This window comes from Bos grunniens, chromosome 4, assembly GCF_055505025.1.
Source record: "Bos grunniens cultivar Pamir isolate PY7600 chromosome 4, Bosgru_T2T1.0, whole genome shotgun sequence".
Taxonomy (NCBI): domain Eukaryota; kingdom Metazoa; phylum Chordata; class Mammalia; order Artiodactyla; family Bovidae; genus Bos; species Bos grunniens.
The window spans coordinates 68,449,510-68,472,283 of record NC_141168.1 but is presented as its reverse complement, the minus strand read 5'-3'; the positions used below and the strand labels follow the sequence as shown (position 1 = coordinate 68,472,283).

The 22,774-nt window shown below is 38.6% G+C and overlaps 1 protein-coding gene across 1 annotated transcript in view; it reads left to right on the top strand.

Annotated features, from left to right (window-relative positions):
* The window catches only part of LOC147374299 (uncharacterized), a 49,659-nt gene that overhangs the window by 2,776 nt on the left and 24,109 nt on the right, over positions 1-22,774 (top strand). The gene's annotated exons all lie outside the window — the stretch shown is intronic.

Here is a 22,774-nt window from a genome sequence, read left to right as displayed (position 1 = left end):
AGCACAGCCTGACGATAAGCGGCAGCGAGTCTCCCCCTCCTGGTGCCCGTGTGGCTAGCGGCCCTGAAGCACCGAGAGCACTAGGCGCGCACACGACGCGCACGAGGCGCGCACCCCCGCGCTACCGGCGCGAAAGCTCGAGGCTCTGCTCTAAAGAGCTTTTCCCGCGTTTCATCTCCGTTAGCCGCGGAGCGCTGACCCGGGGACGCGGAGATTTGGGCACCACACAAACAGGGAATTCTTTGTCAGATAAGGAGATAGGAGTGGGTAGACAAATTCTCCCAATGGTTTCATTAATGCAATGATTATCCCCTATTATGATAACTCAGATTTCTGAAGGGAGGAACAACAGGAGTTTAACCCTGAGGAAACTTGCTTCTTTAGCTCCCCCACCACCACCCTTTTACCCCTCCCCCCCTTCATAGCAGGAAATAGGCTGATTAAATAACTAGGCAAACAACACAACAGAACAAAAGTTTAATTCTTAAATGTGGAAATCACGATATTAAGAAGGGGGGTTGAGGGCTTGGTGGATTATTTTTGTGTTAAGGTAGCTTTTTTAAAAATCTCACGTTTAAATATAAAGCTTATGAAAGTTACAGCCTTGCCTGTAAGGACTGAGCAGGTCTCCTTTCCAACTCTCTCAAGGGCTAGTCAGATAATGACGACTGTTAGTTAATGAGAGTCAAGGAACAAAACAGCATTTACTATGCAGGTTCAGGAATTATTTACCACAGAATTAAAAACAGAAAAATATAGTTGGCACACTTATCGTTTTCCTGAGAGCTTCTTATGAGGCAGGCACTACACAGAGCACTTTCAACCCTCAAAAGTGATTTACCTCATGAGTCCCCAATTTTGTGGAAAAGGAAAGTTCTTATTATTTTAGGTAATACTAGCGCCCGGCATGGAACCATTTCCAGATGAGGAAACCAAGAACCTAAGAATTCCTAAGAGCCTCACCCAGCTGGTTAGTTAAAGAGGAGAGATTAGAAGCAGGCTCTCAAGTCCCAGCCCAGGTGTTTTTCACACCGTGCCAAGAGACTGCAGGCTGGCAAGGCCACCTAAACAACCCAGTTCTACTGAAGATTTTCTGATATCACATGACACAATTTAATAACGACTACTTCACATTAAAATAATCATATTAAAATGCTAATTTACTAGTTGAAGGGCGCTGGTACTATTGGTGGACAGGTGAATTATATATTTGGGTTCAGTACAAACTTTCAATTTCAATAAAAGAATAAATTAATGAATTTACACACACACAACTAGCCATAGCTGTCCAAGGGAATGATTAGAGTGCTGTTTCTATTTTTCTATTTCCTGGTTTCCATAGCAATATGTTAACTGGGTTTTTAGATTGTATTATGTAGTTGCTGTAACAGGTTTTCTGAGTTTGTGTGCCATGATAAAAATAGAAAAAAAATTACAATTTAAGTGGTAGAAAGACCCAGCAAAAACATTGCAAACTGGATAATGAAATAGATTATAAATCCAAATAATCTATATTTTAATCCCTGAAGTTTCCTAGTTTCTAGTTACTAACAAATTTCCATACAATTTTGAAACTGGATTAAAAATTATCATTTTGATTTATTAACCATAAATAAGGAGAAAACATTTTATAAAAATAGCATAACTAAGAATAACATGACAAAAGTATGAGTGTGTGAAAATCAAATAATCAGTTTTGCACACTACTAGACAAATTTGATCAGAAAAAGGGTTAGAAGAAGGATTTCGATAGAAGCAGACACTTTAAAAATGCAATAGGAATTCTACAATTCCATTTTGGGTTTACGGCAAACTCTAATTGTTGCTATGTAATTTTCCTTGGGTCTGTGGCATGGGTGACACACTGTATGACAAAGTTCTGTTGGTATTTTCTGAACCAAACCAAACTCCTGCGGCTGGTGCTGCTGGCTGGCTTGACCAGCACCTGTTCCTAACCAGATAGTCCCTTGCTTGCCTCCACTGTTAGTGCTGGAAAGGAGAAATTCTTGCTTTCTCAAACTCCTTTGCTAGCAGACATGACTATGTGATATCATTCTGGCAAGGAGGTTAAGCTGAATTCTGTTGGAGACCTCTGGGCAAGACTTCAGTTTTCTCATTATAAGGATGTGGTAAACTTGGGCAGTGCCTTCCCACTTCTTACTTTTTAAATTTATTTATAATACAATTATAAATAGCTCTCTCTCAGCAGAGAGCTAGCAATGGGGAGAGAAGTTGACTCTGACATTGCAGAGCTATAGCACCAATGCCAGTTGACACTTGCTTCCAGATGTCTAATTTTATGGAAAAAATACTTGTTCCAGGCACTGTTGGCCAGGGGCCACCTGTCACCTGGGGCCAGAAGCATTCAAAACTGATATACTCCTCAAATGGGAAGAAAGACATCTTCAAGACTGAATTTGGCATAGTAGTTCAAGAGTTTGAGTTTTAGAACCAGGCAGCCTGGATTGCAATCTCAATTCTGCGGCTTGTTATGTTATTAACTGTAGGCCAGTGGCTTAAAGTCTCTGTTCCTTATCTGTAAAATGGGGAAAATAATAGATATTGTGAGGATGAAATGAGAACCTGTAAATAAAGCACATGAAATAGTTTCTGGTAAAATGTAAGTGCTCAAAAGGCATGAGTTACTCTTTAACATGTATTTGTCGGTAACACATAGTGCTTAACTATAAAGACAATCCCATCTCTTAATCCTGCTGCTGCTGCTAAGACACTTCAGTTGTGTCCGACTCTGTGTGACCCCATAGATGGCAGCTCACCAGGCTCCCCCGTCCCTGGGATTCTCCAGGCAAGAACACTGGAGTGGGTTGTCATTTTCTTCTCCAAAGCATGAAAGTGAAAAGTGAAAGTGAAGTCACTCAGTCGTGTCCGACTCTTGGTGACCCCATGGACTGCAGCCTACCAGGCCCCTCCATCCATGGGGTTTTCCAGGCAAAAGTACTAGAGTGGGGTGCCATTACCTTCTCCGTCTTAATCCTGAGATGGACCTAAAGGTAGCCATGGTCAAGAAGAAGAGGAACAGCAGTTCTAAACGTGCTCTAAACCTGCTCTACTCTAAACATGTCACACACTTTCTGCTCTCCCTTCAACACAAAAAAAATTTCCATCTGTTTTGTAATTTGATGGTACTCTTTAAGTGTATTCACATGGTACTATTTTTGAAACAAAAATGAAAGCAGTCTTCTTAGAACAGTGACTTCTTATTGGCACTGTGTGAAAGGGCCCACAGATATGTGGAGGCTCATAAAGTGCTTTTTAAAAATGGGAATTGTGTAGACAGAGGATGTGTTCTACAGTTTGCCATTGTCCTCCCATCTTCTCTTTTAATGCATACTGCCTACCTCTGATCGTGATGTCACTTTTTTAGGCATTAGGATTTGTGACCCCTTTCTTATTCTTGGATTCTCTCTGCTCTCCTCCCTTCCCTGGCCCCAGTGCCCCTGTTATTGTGCCTATGGAAGATGTCTCCTCAAAAGGATAAGAAGAATTCAGGTTATAGTTCCTTAGATCATTTTGTGGATAAATACAATTTGGGGATATAGAACTTCTCTTACCTTTTTAGAGATACATCATGTATATTAGACTATTGAAGATTCTGAAAATTCAAGTGGAAAAACCACAACAGAAAAAAAGCAAAAACATGCCTTTTTCCCTTCTTAACATCTTTAGTAGCAATTTTGTATAAAATTAGTTTAATAGGTAACATACTTTGTAAAGCCTTGCCTTAAAGAATGAAAATATGGCACTTTCAGTATGACCTGCTTTTATGTCCATTTATATTGGTCACATATTTGTGGCTGGGCTCTCTAAAACATGCAATAATAAAGTTATCTAAAAATATAAGTAAGCATATTCAATACTGAGAACAAGTACAAGACTGCTAGGCTCTTAAAGTTATAAGTATCACAATTTTAATCAGAAGGTCTAGGAAACTGGAGGCAGAAAAATGGAAAATAAATTACCATCTCCAACAGGCTGCTTTAATTTTGTTCATTTTCACATCCAGCTTATTGCCTCTTTCCCCAAATCAGGAAAATATACGATGCATTTCATTCTCATTTATTGTGTCTACTATGTATCTGTCATGTGTTTGAGTTCTACTTAGGTCCTTATAACAAAACTCCAAGATGAGTATCACACTTCTTGGTTTACATCCAGAAAAATGAAACTCAAAGAGATCTTGTAACTTACCCATGGTCACACAACAGGCATAAGTCTGTCTCTTTCTAGAACTCCTGCACCTCCCCTTGTTGTTGCTGTTTAATGGCTAAATCATGTCCAACTCTTTTGTGACCCCATGGACTATAGCCCGGCAGGCTCCTCTGTCCATGGGATTTCCCAGGCAAGAATACTGGAGTGAGTTGCCATGTCCACCTGCAACTATTATAAACTGTCCCTGGTCCTGTGGTGAATGGTGCAGTCTTTTAATGTAGGGCAGGAGAAATCAAGGCTTCCTTTCATTTTCCCTTCTCTGTCTACAAAGTCAGTCACAACCTAAGACAGAGTCACCCCTCTGTTTGCCTTTGGAACTGGATGTTGCCATGCATAGTGAAGGTGCTGGCACCACCTACGTTGTCCATCTATAGAACACTATCCAGGGTGGAGCATGGGGCCTGGGCAGTCAGGGTGACCTAAGTGTTGGACTTTGAGTGCTTATGACCAAGATCTCCCTGTGTGAAGAGGAACTGGAATGCTCTCTCCCCAGTGTCTCTGTTTTCACAACACCTGAGCTCTCCTTTGGAGACCCGGGGGAATGTGAGAAAGAAAGAGGAGTACCAGGTGACGGAGAATCAGTAGTAATAGAGGGTCTTTTGGAGACTATCTGTCCCCTCATAAGACACGAAATAAAGACTAAAACTTGCAGAAAGTCCCAGAAGCCTGCTCTCATAATTCTTTCTGTCAATACTTTCCTTCCTCGAGAAAGTAGCACTGATATATATACACTGTCTTGTGCAAAATAGTTATTACTAAATTGCTATATAACACAGCGAGCCCAGGCTGGTGCTCTGTGATGACTTAGAGGATGGAGGGAGAAGAGGGAGGCTCAAGAGAGGCGATATATATTATGTCTGATTCACATTGTTGCATGGCAGAAACCAATACAACATTGTAAATCAATTTTCCACCAATTAAAAAAAATACATCAAAATACTTTCCTCCCTGAAACTGTGTTAATTTCCTTTTTTCTTTTTCTTTCCTCTCCTTTCCCCTTCCCTCCTCTCCCCTTCTATCCTCTCTCCACCCTTCCCCTCGTTTTTTCTGTCTTTCAATTCAGTTCAGTTGCTTTAGTCGTGCCTGACTCTTTGTGACCCTATGTATTGCAGCACGCCAAGCTTCCATGTCCATCACCAACACCTGGTACTTGCTCAGACTCATATCCATCAAGTCGGTGATGCCATTCAACCATCTCATCCTCTGTAGTCCCCTTCTTCTGCCTTCAATCTTTCCAGGCTTCACGGTGTTTTCTAATGAGTTATTTCTTCACATCAGGTGGCAAAAGTATTGGAGTTTCAGCTTTAGCATCAGTCCTTCCAATGAATATTCAGGGCTGATTTCCTTTAGGATTGACTAGTTTGCTCTTCTTGCAGTCCAAGGGACTCTCAAGAGTCTTCTCCAACACCACAGCTCAAAAGATTCAATTCTTGGGTGCTCAGCTTTCTTTATTGTCCAACTCTCACATCCATACGTGACCAGTGGAAAAACCATAGCTTTGACTAGACTAGACCTTTGTTGACAGAATAATGTCTCTGTTTTTTAATATGCTGTCTAGTTTGGTCATAGCTTTTCTTCCAAGGAGCAAGCGTCTTTTAATTTTCATGACTGCAGTCACCATCTGCAGTGATTTTGGAGCCCCCCAAAATAAAGTCTCTCACTGTGTCCATCATTTCCCTATCTATTTGCCATGAAGTGATGGGACTGGATGCCATGATCTTAGTTTTGGAATGTTGAGTTTTAAGCCAGCTTTTTGCTCTCTTCTTTCACCTTCATCAAGAGGCTCTTTAGTTCCTCTTCACTTTCTGCCATAAGGGTGGTGTCATCTGCATATCTGAGGTTATTGATACTTTTCCCGGCAATCTTGATTCCAGCTTGTGTTTCTTCCAGTCCAGCGTTTCTCATGATGTACTCTGCATATAAGTTAAATAAGCAGGGTGACAATATACAGCCTTGACGTACTCCTTTTCCTATTTGGAACCAGTCTGTTGTTGTATGTCCATTTCTAACTGTTGCTTCCTGACCTGCATACAGCTTTCTCAAGAGGCAGGTCAGGTGGTCTGGTATTCCCATCTCTTTCAGAATTTTCCACAGTTTATTTCTGTCTTTACCTTGTGGTAAACTGTTAAAAATATTTTGGTGAAGAATATAAGAAGAAATCTTTCATTTTCATATAAAATAGTATGACATTATTTCTCAACTACTTTATCCATTTCATCTGTTAATCTAAACTGTTTGGCAGTAATACAAATGGATTAATCCATTTTGTGAAACAATGTACTAAAAAAGTGTTTCTTCCATTTATCAACTTTTCTTTGTGAATAACCCTTTAAAAATGTGTATATGAGTATGTTTGTGTAATTACTTTACTTCTAGGTTTTACTACTAATTAGATGAGGGCTTTGGCACTTAATCCCTGTGGATTAGTTTCGTCAGCTATAAAAGCAGTTCCAAAGTCTGATATAAATGATTTAAAAAAATTAAATATCAACCAAAATTTTACTAAACAAGTCAATTTGGAGTGAATATAGCAAACAATTTACTAATTGTTCTATATATAAAGGGACATTATATTAAGAAGAAAGCACTTCAGTGTGTGCTTCTTATTAACTACTGCCTTGTTCATACATGATAAAATTCTTTTTTCTGTTCCAGTGACTGATTGATTTAATAATTCAAGAAGAGTATATTTAGTGAATCCAAAAGTAAATTTGGCAATTCAGAAATGGCTACAAAGCATAACAGGTTGAGAGGGAATATCTAGGTTTTAGTGACGTTGAAAAGTGATAGAATGTTTGAAATGTTTAATTAGAGTCATTGTAAGTATTACACATAACTAATGTATTCTGATGTATAAGAAAGATAATTCCAATGCTTTTCCATTGGCCAGATTTTAACCTTTTGTTTAACAACTTCAGAGTCTAAACATAATTATTATTAATATATATACCTGGAAGGAAAGACACTAACTCTGCATTAATTTTGGTTTACCAACAAAGTTTTAAAAATTGAGTGCACAGAAAAATTGTGACTAGTCAGAGGTCATGTTCAGAAAGTCAGTGGTGATGTAAACTGCTTCAGAGTTCCAGTTTTTTGGTCTGTTATAAACATTCCTGCCTTTACTTACTTTGAAAAACAAAATCCAACCAAACTACCCCCAAGAGGCAATTGCAAACTAACCTCTTGACAGACCTCTTGTCAGAGCCAATAAAATCATCTGCAAATCTCTGCTTGTGTTGAAGGGACTTTTAAGGAGTATGCAACCTGAATTAGAAAAGACATCTTTTTAAAGCTTTGCCTGAAGTGTCTGGGCCATCTGTTTTGGCCCAAGCTCCCCATGTTAGAGCTGTTATCAAGTACTGTCGGCTCTCGCGTTGCTACTGTTAACAAATGGATTTGTCACCCCAAAGTTAAGAAAAACCAGATGTTTCCTTTGTTGTTCTATATCCCAATGGCAGGTCAGGAGCCTGTTTAAACAGCACCAGTGAAACTGAGATGTAGAAATTGAGATCTTATTAGTCTGGTCAGTGAGGTCATATGATTTAGGGCCATTTGAAGATTTAGACTGAATTTCAATATTTGGCCATCTACATCTATTGAATTACTTCCAAATTAATCAGTTCTTTATAAATATAAACCTATATTTTATGAGAATCATAATTTGTATAGAAGCAGTTATAAATATGGAATAAAATATTTAAACATGTCAGGTTTTGTAATCCATCAGGTAAATTTCTAACCAAATGTTTATTGAGCCCCTGCCATGTGCCAGAGAAGTGTTAGTGTCTGGGGCTACAAAGATGAATGAGATGTGTCCTTAACACTGAGGAGATTGTAGTCTGGCATAGAAAGCCATATAAATTAGCGGACCTGGTACAATGTGGCAAATGCAAAACACTGTTAGGAGAGTATTATGAACTGACTGTGGGGATCAGGAGGAGGTGAGGAAACATGGAAGACACCAAGGGAGGCCACATTTGAGCCACATGTGAAAGGATGAGCAGGAGTTTGCCAGGTGACTGTATTTACAGGGGGATGGTGGTGAGGAAGTTCATTCTTAAGAGAGGGAGTAGGCACATAGGCTTAAAATAATGAAATATTCAGCGTTTTGCAAGTGGTTCAAAATAGTTGAAAGTGTGGTATGTTTGAGACTAGGACAGAAAATCAGGCTAAATAAGTAGGTGAGTGTGTGTAAGCTCAGTCACTTCAATCGTGTCCAACTCTTTGCGACCTTATGGACTGTAGTCTGCCAGTCTCCTCAGTCCATGGGATTCTCCAGGCAACAGTACTGGAGTGGGTTGCCATGCCCTTCTCAATAAGTAGGTGAGCATCAGAATATGATGGGTTTTATATAGCACACCAAGAAAGAAAATCCGTGTGGTGATAAGGTGATAAGGAGCCACTAAAATATTTTAAATAAGATAATTAGAATACTACATTTTAGACAGATCACTTTGACTTAAAGGAAAGTTTATCTTTGTTGTTGTTGTTATTTAATGAAATTCTGGGACATAATAACTTGTCATTTTGGGTTTTGGAGGTCTGGTAGTTAAGTCAAAATACCAATGTGCCTGATTGTTCTATTGTCTATTTCATTATGCTGAGAACTACGTTTCTTAGACTCTCCTTCTCCATCTAATTCCAGATTGGAGTTGGTCTAAACAAAAACTGTGAGTTCTGGAAGGCAAAAGAGAAGCAGCAGTCATTATATTCTGAAACTTATTATCGAGCCTGGGGTTCTGCTGAGTGCTGGTTTGTTCTTGCTCTTCCCTCCTTCCTGATGCTGGCCTTGCCCATCAGAAGTGACCTCAGGCTTCCATTAGATGCTTTTTTGACAACTCAATAGGTGGTAGAGGTGAAGAGCCAGCAACCTTTCACAGACTTTGTAGTCCCCATCCCAACAGCAGTATGTGCTGGCTCCCTACAAGTTCTGACATGTTTGTGACTTTTTTCCCCTGTTCCTTCAATTGCAGTTTTTTGGATCTTTATCTTCTCAGCTCTTCCCACAATTGGGTAGATACTAATTCTTATTATAAATTCCTTCTTCCGTATCACTCATAGTGTTTCAGGTTCCCAGACTGAATCTTTTTAAAGCTGCAACCAAAGTGTATTTTCAAACATAACTCCTTGAAAAAAATACTACATTTAATACTTGAACAATTTGACAACTGTCGCTGTTGACAGTTGTTCAACAACTCACTGCTGAATAACCATTGACAGGAGAAGGTTGGATCCCAGCAAAAAATTATACTCCATGTCTAAGAGCAAAGGAGAAGCCCCAGAAAGATGGTAGGAGGGGCAAAATCACATTTAGAATCAAACCCCATACCTGCCAGAGAAGCTCGTAGAGTTGAACAACTTGACAGTTCTTCAAACTCGATTGAGAAAAGGCAGAGGCACCAGAGAACAAATTGGCAACATCTGATTGATCATAGAAAAAGATGTTCCAGAGGAACATCTACTTCTGCTTTATTGACTATGCCAAAGCCTTTGACTGTGTGGATCACAACAAACTGTGAAAAATTCTTTAAGAGATGGGAACACCAGACCACCTGACCTGTCTCCTGAGAAATCTGTATGCAGATCAAGAAGCAACAATTAGACTGAACATGGACTGATTCCAAATCGGGAAAGGAGTACGTCAAGGCTGTATATTGTCACCCTGCTTATTTAACTTATATGAAGAGTATATCATGTGAAATGCTGGACTACATGAAGCACAAGCTGGAATCAAGATTGCCGGGAGAAATATCAATAACTTCAGATATGCAGATGACATCACCCTTGTGGCAGAAAGCAAAGAAGAATTAAAGAGCCTCTTGATGAAAGTGAAAGAGAAGAGTGAAAAAGTTGGCTTAAAACTTAACATTGAGAGAACTAAGATCGTGGCATCTGTTCTCATCACTTCATGGCAAATAGATGGTGAAACAATGGATACAGTGAGAGACTTTATTTTTTTGGGTTCCAAAATCACTGCAGGTGGTGACTACAGCCATGAAATTAAAAGACGCTTACTCCTTGGAAGAAAAGCTATGCCCAACCTAGACAGCATATTAAAAAGCAGAGCCATTACTTTGCCAGTAAAGGTCCATCTTATCAATGCTATGGTTTTTCCAGTGGTCATGTATGGATGTGAGAGTTGGACTATGAAGAAAGCTGAGCGCCGAAGAATTGATGCTTTTGAACTGTGGTGCTGGAGAAGATTCTTGAGAGTCCCTTGGACTGCAAGGTGATCAAACCAGTCAGTCTTAAAGGAAATCAGCAATGAATATTCATTGGAAGGACTGATGCTAAAGCTGAAGCTCCAATACTTTTGCCACCTAATGCGAAGAACTGACTCATTGGAAAAGACCCTGATGCTGGGAAAGATTGAATGCAGGAGGAGAAGGGGATGACAGAGGATGAGGTGGTTGGATGGCATCACTGACTCAATGGACATGAGTTTGAGTAAATTCCAGGAGTTGGTGATGGACAGGGAAGCCTGGTGTGCTGCAGTACATGGGGTCACAAAGAGTTGGACATGACTAAGTGACTGAACTGAATACTTGAAATTTTTATCATATGAAGTTGTTTTGATTTTGAGAGACTGTTGTTTTTACTGATGTGATAGTGATCATTAGTGCAAAATGTTAATCTTATTGTATCTAGGAGAAATTGTCAGGATAACTAAGAGGAATTTCATGAAAATTCAACATTTGGTTCTTATGCCTTCAAAATAAATCATCATTGTTATTATTTGGATGTGAACATTTTAATACAATCTACTGTTCTAGAGTTGTCTGGGCCAAAGAGAGCCAGGCATGAAGATCCCAGATGCCTTGGAGACAGGGAGGAGGACTAAGGCAGATTGTGGCAGGAAAAAAGATTTTCTTCTTGCTGGCAGATTGAGCCATTCTTGGGGTGAAGTGCACAGCATGTTGGTTTTTGTTGAAAGAACAGCTGTGGAATAGAGTTCCTGATTCTGTTGGCTCAGTGATGATCCCGTCATGAGCAGGTCAAGAACAGGAATGAGGAGAAGGGGCTCCCATTCAAGAACTCTGGAATAAACATTTGCTTTTCTCTTCGTAGACCACTCCTACCCTGGGAAGAGGGTGAATTTTAACTTCAAGGATGATAGTGATGAGGTATTGACTTTGTTGTCAGTATTGGGAAATGAGACTTGACCTAGAAAGAGGTGTATCCTGGAGAGTACTTTGTGTGTGTGTGTGTGTTGCTTTTCTCCAAAGCCAGTAATGGAGAACACGGATGTCTTCTATTCCAAGAAGAAAATGGTGAAGGAGGCAGTGTCAGCAGCCTTGTCGGCAAAGGCAATGGTATTGGCGTTGTTTATTTCTCTGGTGGGAATGGCCTTCCTTCTTATATTTGCACGGCAAATTTTGACTCATTCTTCAACTAATGTTGAAGTGCTTCCTTGACTGGCCCTCTCCCACTACCCTCTGTCCCACACCCTGGGCTGGCCAATAGGTTGCTTCATCTATTTTCTCACACTATCTCACACTTCATCTGTTTTCTCACATATATCTCACACTATATTATAATTCTTTTGTTGTTGTTGTTGATAGTGTAACTGCATGATATATTAATTCATGTGATTTTTTTCCTGTCTTCTCCTTTATGGATCAGAAAGCAGTTAGGGCAAAGAAAACAAGAAAGGCTGTCATCGAGGATGGGCAGAGGTAGAAGGTTTTACATCTCTTAGAGTGTTGTACCTTCAGAAGGGGCTTCCATGTTGAAAATACAGTATAATCCAGCTTTGCGTTTGCTTGGTTAGGCCAGACACCAGAAATAATACCCCTTTAATCCATTTGTGTAAAATCCGTGGTATCTATGTATTTATAAAGTTTTAAAAATGCACAAGCAAGTCTGGAAATTGGGCTATATCCTCTGTAGACTTCTCTGAAGGCATAGCAAGCATTGGAGATGTGCTCTCAAGACAGAGCCTTCATATGCAACCAGTTTTATGGGTCTCATGACGTTTGATCCATGCCTTTCCCATTTCTTAGGGAAAAAATGGGATTAACAAAGGGTGCCAGTGTTGATTATTCTTAAGGAAGTCACACTGAGATGAGTATAAACTCCCCAAAGGATGTATTATATGTACTACACAAAGGGAGAACCATGCAGTGTGTTGAAAATTCTTGGGACAATTTTTTTTTTTTTTTTTTGTCCAGATAATATGCTTGCTAGCTGTTTTCTATCAGTTGCTCACAAGGTATCTACTGCTTAGTACTGAGGAGGCAAAAATGTAGGGAACTGGATGTGTCCATTAGCCCTATCACAAATGAGGTAGAGTGTGTAACTGGAAGGTATCAATAAACCAGTCTCATGGGCATGGGGAAGGAGGGTTGTACTTGGATGTAACCAAGGACTCAGAGTACACCTATCTTTTTTATGCATTTGCTGATCATGCCCATGGCCCCTGGCTATAGGGTGAGAAGAAACTCTCTTATCACTCTAAGACTAAGTGAGCCATGCTTGCCAGCGGTCCTGTATTGCTCATGCAGGCAAAATTCCATTGGCCTGTTTGTTGCTTTGGCTCCTGAAATTACTTCCTCTTTTTAATGAAAAGAAATGAAATGAAACCTTACCTAGAAAGGATCCTTAATTTTAGCAATATTCTAAAATATGTAGCAAAGGTTTGGCTTTTGAATGACAGCATAATCCTTCTGAAAAGGTGCTTGCTGTAGTCTTTCATGGTTATATGATTCAAGTGTCCTGGGACTTATCTGTAACTTGGTCACTGGACTAATGTAACTTCAACAGAAGTCCATTCATGAGGGATCACATGTAGCATAAGGTCCTGCAGGTCAGGTCAAATTAAAGATTTACTTATTTATCTGTGAGGGCTATGGTAATATAGCCAGAGTATCTGAATTAAGGTTGAAAAATGAATGACAAAGTTAAAAATTAAGAAGCGGTACTATGTGTCAGGACTAAGGGATGAAGCAATGCTACATCCTAGGCACGAGCCCCGAGGGCAGAAGTAGGGTGAGTGACACTTCTGTTACCTCTCACCTCTGTACCTCTGTTACCTCTTACCTTTCCCAGGTCCTCTGTTTTCCTCTTTCTTGGTTTACTCTTTCATTTTTTGGTGGAGCACTGCCTCCTGTAGCCTCCTGAAAAAGGGTGCATGTGATTGGTGCATTCTGTATGGTGGTATGGTAACCCCAGATTGGTGGTTACTGGAGGGACAGGGAGTTGAGAGGTGGGTGAAATGGGTGAAGGCAGTCAATTATATGGTGATGGGTGGTAACTAAACCTTTGGTGATGATCACTTTGTAATGTATGGAGGTGTTGGGTTATAATGTTGCCCTCTTGAAACTTATATCATGTTAATACCAATTTTACCTCAAATAAAAATTAAAGAAGGAGAAAGAGGATGCATGTGACAGAAATTTTTTAAGACCTAGTAAGTCTGGATGTGTTTTTATTTTACCCTATTGCTTGCTTGATAGGTTGTGTGGATGTAGAAGTCTAGATTGAAAGACAAATATCTATTATCTTCTAACTTCATTCTTGTTGTTGAAAAATTTGATAATATTTTACATGACTTTTTCTCCTGTTCATCTCCTCTGCTGTCTCTTCTGGGCCTCCAGAATTGAGATGTTAAACCTGTGGGATTTATCATAGAATTTTTTCATATGTATACAAAATATATGTGTATATATGAAATAGATACCATGCTAGGCATCGTAGCATCTTTGAAGATTAACAAAGAAACAAATGTGAACAAAGAAACATAAGTGATAAAAACAGTTTCAGACATACTTGTCTTAATTATTTAAAATTGAAGTCTTAATTTAGTAGGTGATCTTTGACAAATAGAAAAAAAAAATACTTTTTTGGCAAATTCAGTAAGTTTTCTCTCTTGCTCTGAATATTTTATCTGTTCATCTTTAGCTCTGAAAATTTGCTAGGGTAACTCACTGGGTAACTTTAGATGAGTCACAATCTATGGGTTTTAATTTCCTGGATGTTAAACAAGCAATTGGGTATGTGTAATCTTTCGTATTGGGCTTCCCAGGTGGTGCTAGTGGTAAAGAACCTGCCTGCCAATGCAGCAGACGTAAGAGATGGGGGTTTGATCCCTGGGTAAGGAAGATCCCCTGGAGGAGGCTATGGCAACCCACTCCAGTATTCTTGCCTGAAGAATTCCATGGACAGAAGAGCCTGGTGGGCCCCAGACCATAGGGTCGAAGTGAGTCAGACCTGAATGAAGAGACGTAGCACACGATCTTTTATATCACATTTGGCTCTAAGAGCTGAGCTTGCATTGGGTTATCTCAATACTAATTAATAATTCTATTAAAAGAAAGGGCACAGAGAGGAAGTCAAACTTAAGTCATTTAATACTGGTTCTCCTTCAACACGGAGAAGGCAATGGCAACCCACTCCAGTACTCTTGCCTGGAAAATCCCATGGGTGGAGGAGCCTGGTAGGCTGCAGTCCATGGGGTCGCTAGGAGTCGGACACGACTGAGCGACATCACTTTTACTTTTCACTTTCATGCATTGGAGAAGGAAATGGCAGCCCACTCCAGTGTTCTTGCCTGGAGAATCCCAGGGATGGGAGCCTGGTGGGCTGCCGTCTATGGGGTCGCACAGAGTCGGACACGACTGAAGCGACTTAGCAGCAGCAGCAGCAGCAGCTCCTTCAACATTTCAGGAGAAGGGTTGTTTAGGAGAGATCGAACCTCTAAGGTTCATTTTTAGATTCTAAAGTTCTTCTACAATATATTTATATATTCAAAGAGAAAAAGATCACAGATGCTATTCAGCCAATGTAGTTCTCATTTGAAGAATATAAATGAAGTTTTAATTTAGCTATGATCATTTTAAGTGCATAATTAATAAAGCATTCAGAGTATTTACTGTACAATTATTTGGCACAGCTCACTATCACAAGCATTGAATGAGTACTCTTAGTAATAAAGAGTGTATGGAACAAGTTCTTAAAATCAAATCGTCTCAGGAGTTTGTACCCACTTTTTTTTTGGCTGTGCCACACAACATGTAGGATCTTAGTTCTCTGACCAGGGATTGAACCCATATTCTCTGCAGTGGAAGCACAAAGTTTTAACCACTGGACCACCAGGGAAGTCCCTGTACCCAGTACTTTTGAGGTACATATTGCAAGCCCAAAAGAACAGTATTGACCCTGATCTATTTTTCCAAATTTATATTCTATTACATGGCTCTCTACATTCTACACTATACCACTCAATATGCTTTAGACTTTCATTTCTCCTGTTTTTGTTTTTGTTACTTGGAATCCTTCCATCACTGTTGTGCACTCTTAGATTCCAAACACCAAAATCTTACCTATCCATTAAGGTCCATGTAAAATATTTCCTTGGTTAATCAACCTTTCCTGAATCTTCCAAGAAACTCATTTTTTTTCCTCCTTTAAAGTTCTCCTTTTCTAGCAATACTTATTTTATTCTCCCTGGAAATATACCTCCTCATCTTCCTTTTCATTGTATACTTCTTGAAGGCAGAACTTGTCTTGCTCATTTCCATATCTTTTACTATACACAGTAGAAGACTCTCAGTAACTGTTGTTAAAATGAATTTCATATCATATACGTAGACAGAATTTTTTAGTTTTATTTAAAAAGAAACCAATAAAACTTTGTAATATGTATTGGAAAACATATATATGTATCTTTATTAAAAAGAGTTATTATATCCCTAGATAAAGTTATTTCCCATTCTATCATGAATTATTATCGTGTTTCTATTCCACCATTACTATTGGCAGAGACTTTGCATGTTTATCAGGTTTTGATGACGAGAATTCTTTTCCTTGGGTAAGTTACTAAAGTAACTTGACATTTCTTTGGAAAAGTACTCCCCACATCCCTTCAACCAAACAAAATAAGTTTAAACTATTAGCTCTGAAATGGCTTTCATTAGTTAGCTGGCTTAAAAGTCTAATGTTTTGGGTGTGTCAGTCCATAGGAAAGGGTGAGCCAGGTGGAATGGAATCCCAGTTCCCTCTCTTTATTAACCTAGCCAGGATAAATGTCCTAGGAGAAATTTTCCAAAAATTTGTTTTAAGTTTCTTGTGATTTGGAAAATGAGCAGCTTCAAAAGATCTTTCAGGATATTCTCCTATATCTAAACTTTGTATTGCTTTTTTTTTGAAGGGTTTGAAAAAATCTATTCAAGGAGCATTTTGGAAAGATCACTGATGAAACTCTGAGCTAAAAGCTATTGGTTCATATTTCATTAGTCTTCATGCTGTTTGTCATCAGTAAATCTTGGACTGGACACTTGTCCAGTCGTATAAAAAAATAAATAATGCTCTTGCCTTTATTTCTGTATTTTAGCTTCTATTAAAGTGAGGCTTAGACCTCACTTTTTTCAGACCTAGATTAGATTGCAAGAAATAAGTGTAATGTTAAAGCTTTTATTTAGTGACTAAGCTAATCTTATCTGCCTCATTAAGGGACCATGGTTATGGTCCTACAAATCTCTGTGTATTTGGAAAATTCCCTACAACAAATAAAATCATATAATTAATTTTTTCCAATGAATAACAGTTTTGGGATCTTAAGTATTATCAATATGTTTCAGTCATACTGAGAAGTTAGCTCTTTGGATAGTGTATTCACAGTAATATATTTTACCATATTTTTATTGTTTATTCATCACAATAACTCTAAGATAGGTTGAGAAAGTACACATAACATGTATTCGTATATAGTTTGGTTATTTTATTCAGAGAAATCTGATATGTACTATCTTTTCCTTACACATGAATTGAATAACATTTTTTAAAGCAAATCTGGAAACAAATTACATCAAGATTCATGCTAAAAGTCTATCTGGTGAGAATCGTTTCAATTTTATTTTTATATTTAGATTTATATGTAGAAGATTAAGTATCAGTTGCATTTAAATTGAAGTATCACTTCAAAATAGTGTTTCTTTTTGTGTTTGTTTTAGTAATGTGATTTTGCTTGAATTGAATATAGGGTAATAATCATTTGCCAGCCTAGAAATAGCTAAATACCCAATTTTCAGATTAACATTGAGTTTCTAGTACTGCTTATTTGATGTTGTTACATGGCTGAAACTAAGTAAGCTCCATATTGCTTGATTGTAATGTTCATCTGGCTTCCTGCCATGTAAATGGATGTATTAATTCTCAGTTCTCAAGAGTGGTGTGAAGTTCAGTTAATTAATGTTTATAAAAGCTTCTTGAGATTGTCTGCTGAAAGATATTATGTGTGTTAAAATTATATAAAAAGCAAACATGTAGAGCACTCTAGAAATTGTTGCTTAGCAAAGATAAAAGTGCGGTGAATATCTATTAGCCATGTCTGAATCAATGACTTCTGGTTTCTTTATTATACTATTTTATGACTAGTACATAAAGATGACTTAAAAATGCATCATCTCATTTGATAGTTAAGAATTCTTTATGAAATTTTGGTCAGAGTGGTTTAGGTAAAGCATTTGTCTACTGTTCATTCAGGCAGAAAATTCAAGTCACTGATTTTGTATAATGTAAAATATTAGCTGGAAGATTCATCCTTCCTTCAAAGAGAGTGCACCTATGGAAGGCGTTCTCGTTGTTGCTCAACATCTAATCTCCATTTCTTTCTCATAGCAGTAGAATACTGAATTTTTTTTTTGCTGGATGCATGGCCATACCGAATAAAGCCTGCACATTGTCCACCTTTCTTTCTTTCTTTCTTTTTAAACTTAACAGATATTTATTGAACATTTCATCCAAGATCAACAGAATATATATTTTTTCAATCGCACATAGAACACTCTCCAGGGTAGATATCAAGTTAGGCAATAAAATAAGTCTCAATAAACATAAAAAGATTTAAAATATATCAAACACCTTTTCCAATAACCTTTCTTTCAGTTGGATGTGGCTGTGTTAACTAATTCCAGCCAATGTCATGTGAGCAGAATTGATCTGTGAAACTTTAGGTTGCATCCTGAAAGGGAAGGCATGCCCTTTTTTCATCCTATTGCTTGGAATGTGGATGTGGTGACAAGCCATCTTGGGTGAAGAAAATAGCCTAAAGATAGAGGAACAACAAGACAAAAGGAGTCTGGGTCCCTGAACAACTTGCAGAGCAGAGCTGCCATAGTAACATTATACTGTCTATTGTGAACATGTTTAAGACATTATTAGTTTGAGTTTTGGTCATAAACCACCTATTATATCCTAACATGTCTATTTTTATAGAAAGTGAGAGGGCAAAATGTGATTCAATTTTCAGATCTCATACTAAATTGCCCACTCATGGACCAGGTCTCATTGAAAAATCAACTGTAATGTTTGTTTGTGTGTTGGGTACATTAAAAAGTTTTAATTTAGGGGTGAGACTCATCCTGAGATGGATAAGGAAAAGTATCTCTAGTTGCACCTCTAAACAGACTAGGGAGCTCTACTTTGAAATGACTTCATCTGCTGAAAACCCTGAACATTATACACGTAGTAGACTAAAAAGAAAATATGTAAGCTGAAATTATACTATGCTGCAACATTAGACAGATAAACCATTCTGACTGACCATTGCACTCTATTCTGTTGTTTCATTTTTTGTTTATCAGCTGAGTGGCTTAGTGTCAGTAACCAATCCTCTAAATAGTGAAACACAATAGAGCTAGCTGTACGTTGTTAAAAAAAAATAGGCGATCTTTATTCTAAATTCTTCAGAATTCAGGAAGGTGATACTGTTACATCAAATACTTTTCAGGTATAGTTTTCATTTTTATTCCTAAATACTTTTTGTTTTCATGTGAATGAGGAAAATATCTACCCCTCTTAATTTTTAGACCAAATATTTGTGTCAATGGCTCTGTGCATATAGCAAGATAAACTCAAAGTCAAATACTAGTAATAAATACAGTTTGGCTTATTGTACTAAATAAAGATAAGTGGCATGTTCATGATGATATTTATATTCTTCACAATATTTGACTACTAGAAATTCATTTTATATTTACATTTCATTAAGCATCATTAAGGAGCTACCCTGGTAGCTCAGACAATAAAGAATCCACCTGTAGTGCAGGAGACCCATTTCAGTCCCTGGGTGAGGAAGATCCCCTGGGGAAGGGAATGGCTACCAACTCCAGTATTCCTGCCTGGAGAATCTCATGGACAGAGGAGCCTGGTGGGCTATAGTTTATGGGGTTGCAAAGAGTCAGATATGACTGAGCGACTAAGCATGCACATGAGGCATCATTCATTTCTTTCACTGAACATAATTTATTGCTGCGTAACAAACACCCAGGACTTAACAGCTTAAAAGCATAGCAGTTACATTACTCACAAATCTGAAATTTGGGCAGTGTTCAGAAGGAGCAGCTCATTTCTGCTCTATGAAGCATCAGTTAGGACAGCTCAACTGAAGGTAAAGGATCTATTTATAAAATGGCTCACTGTAAAAGCTGGCAAGTTGGTGCCAGTTCTGAGCTGGGAGATTAGCAGTGTTGTGCACTACTGGCCTTGATTTATTTGCCTGTTGGCCTTTCCACAATGTTGTTTGAACTTCCTCCCAACATGGTAACGAATTTCCAAGAGTATGTATTTAAAAAGACAGGAAGAGGAAGATACCAGCCTATTGAGGCTATGACCTGAAAACTGGCCCAGCACTGTTTCTGTCATGTTCTATCCGACAAGCAGTCACAGTGCTCAGTCAGATTCAAGAAAAGGGCCATACCTCGTGAATTTTATGAATGTAAAAAAATGGTGAATATCTTTAATTTAGTATTAAACATTTTAAATTAATAATGAAGACATAACAAAGAAAAATAAGATTAATAAGCAGTTGTATTCATTCTTCCTATGATAAAATGACAAAGTACTGTGAAAAGAAGTAATAGAATGGATTGGTGAGTGTTCAGAAATGTTTGGAATCTTGTATTCCAGTGGTTCTAGTCTTTCTGAGCACATGATATCCAGAAAGTAGCAGAAATTTTAGTGACAATACATGGTAGAAAAGGTCAGTTTTCATTCCAATCCCAAAGAAAGGCAATGCCAAAGAATGTTTGATTCTGCACAATTGCACTCATCTCACATGCTAGCAAAGTAATGCTCAAAACTTTCCAAGCCAGGCTTCAACAGTACATGAACTGTGAATTTCCATATTATCAAGCTGGATTTAGAAAAGGCAAAGGAACCAGAGATCAAATTGCCAACATCTGCTGGAACATAGAAAAAGCAAGAGAGTTCCAGAGAAACATCTGCTTTATTGACTATGCCAAAGCCTTTGACTGTGTAGATCACAAAATTGTGGAAAATTCTTCAAGAGATGGGAATACCAGACCACCTGACCTGCCTCCTGAGAAATCCTGATGCAGATCAAGAAGGAACAGTTAGAAATGGACATGGAACAACAGACTGGTTCCAGTCAGGAAAGGAGTACATCAAGGGTGTATATTGTCACCCTGCTTATTTAACTTATATGCAGAGTACATCATCAGAAATGCTGGGCTGGATGAAGCACAAGCTGGAATCAAAATTTCTGGAAGAAATATCAGTAACCTCAGATATACAGATGACACCACCCTTATGGTAGAAAGCAAAGAAGAACTAAAGAGCCTCTTGATGAAAGTGAAAGAGGAGAGTGAAAAAGTTGGCTTAAACTCAACATTCAGAAAGCTAAGATCACTGCATCTGGTCCCATCACTTCATGGCAAATAGATGGGGAAAGAGTGGAAACAGTGTCAGACTTTATTTTTTGGGGCTCCAAAATCACTGCAGGTGGTGACGGCAGCCATGAAATTACAAGATGCTTGGTCCTTGAAAGAAAAGCTATGCCCAACCTAGACAGCATATTAAAAAGCAGAGTCATTACTTTGCCAACAGAGGTCTGTCTAGTCAAAGCTACGGTTTTTCCAGTAGTCATGTATAGATGTGAGAGTTGGACTTATAAAAAGGCTGAGTGCCAAAGAATTGATTCTTATGAACTGTGGTGTTTGAGAAGACTCTTGAGAGTCCCTTGGACTGCAAGGAGATCCAACCAGTCCATGCTAAAGAGATCACTCCTGGGTATCCATTGGAAGGACTGATGTTGAAGCTGAAACTCCAATACTTTGGTCACCTGGTATGAAGAACTGACTCACTGGAAAACACCCTGATGCTGGGAATGATTGAAGGCAGGAAGAGAAGGGGATGACAGAGGATGAGATGGTTGGATGGCATCATCAACTTGATGGACTTGAGTTTAAGTAAGCTGCAGGAGTTGGTGATGGACAGGGACGACTGGTGTCCTGCAGTCCATAGTGTTGCAAAGATTTGGGCACTACTGATCTGAACTGATGGTAGAAACAGATGGTTCCTTACTCTTATCTACTCTCCTTCTTCCCTACTAAGAGAAAGTGGACCTTACAGTCTACTCTAGATTTCTTTAAATGTGATATAACTAATCTTACATGTGGTTCAGTTCAGTTCAGTCGCTCAGTCGTGTCCGACTCTTTGCGACCCCATGAACCACAGCACACCAGGCCTCCCTGTCCACCACTAACTCCTGGAGTCTACCCAAACCCATGTCCATTGAGTCAGTGATGCCATCCAACCATCTCATCCTCTGTCATCCCCTTCTCCTCCTGCCCTCAATCTCCCCAGCATCAGCATCTTTTCCAATGAGTCAGCTCTTTGCATCAGGTGGCCAAAGTATTGGAGTTTCAGCTTCAACATCAGTCCTTCCAATGAATACCCAGGACTGATCTCCTTTAGCATGGACTGGCTGGATCTCCTTGCAGTCCAAGGGACTCTCAAGAGTCTTCTCCAACACCACAATTCAAAAGCATCAGTTCTTTGGCACTCAGCTTTCTTTATAGTCCAACTCTCACATCCATACATGACTACTAGAAAAACCATAGCCTTGACTAGATGGACCTTTGTGGACAAAGTAATGTCTCTGCTTTTTAACATGCTGTCTAGGTTGGTCATAAATTTCCTTCCAAGGAGTAAATGGCTTTACATGTGGTTAAACCAAGCAATAGAGTTTCTGTTGCATAAAGTCAAATCCAGTTTCTAAGGGAATTACTGCTCTAAACAATTCAACAATAATTGTAGTATAATCAAACTGCTAGAAATTAATAGTATACCATAGGATCTGTACAGGCAGATTTGCCTCTGTTCACTGTGTTTTTTTTTTTTATGAATGGAGCTGTTACCGCTTTGACTGCTTTCTTGCTTATATTCATGAAGGAAAGTTTTTGCATGTTTAATAAGTTTGGGCTGTTTGTGCCAGCATGACATTATAACATGCTTCTTACTTCTTATTTGCAGCATATTTAACCCTGCTTCATAGTGGGCAAAAAGGTCTTCTTAGCAGAACATTCCATCTAATAGTAATATGCTTGGTTGTGGCAAAAATAAATTCGACAAAATGCTTGCAGTATGTCAGTGATGGAATCATTGTTATAACTGGTGAGATACAATTTTAGCTAAGTTTGGAAGGTATTTTATACTACATAAATTTTAAGAGCTGTACCCAAAGAGTAGAGTAGTATCAAAAGATGAATATATATTTGAAGTAAAGTGTATGGATTTGGCTGCT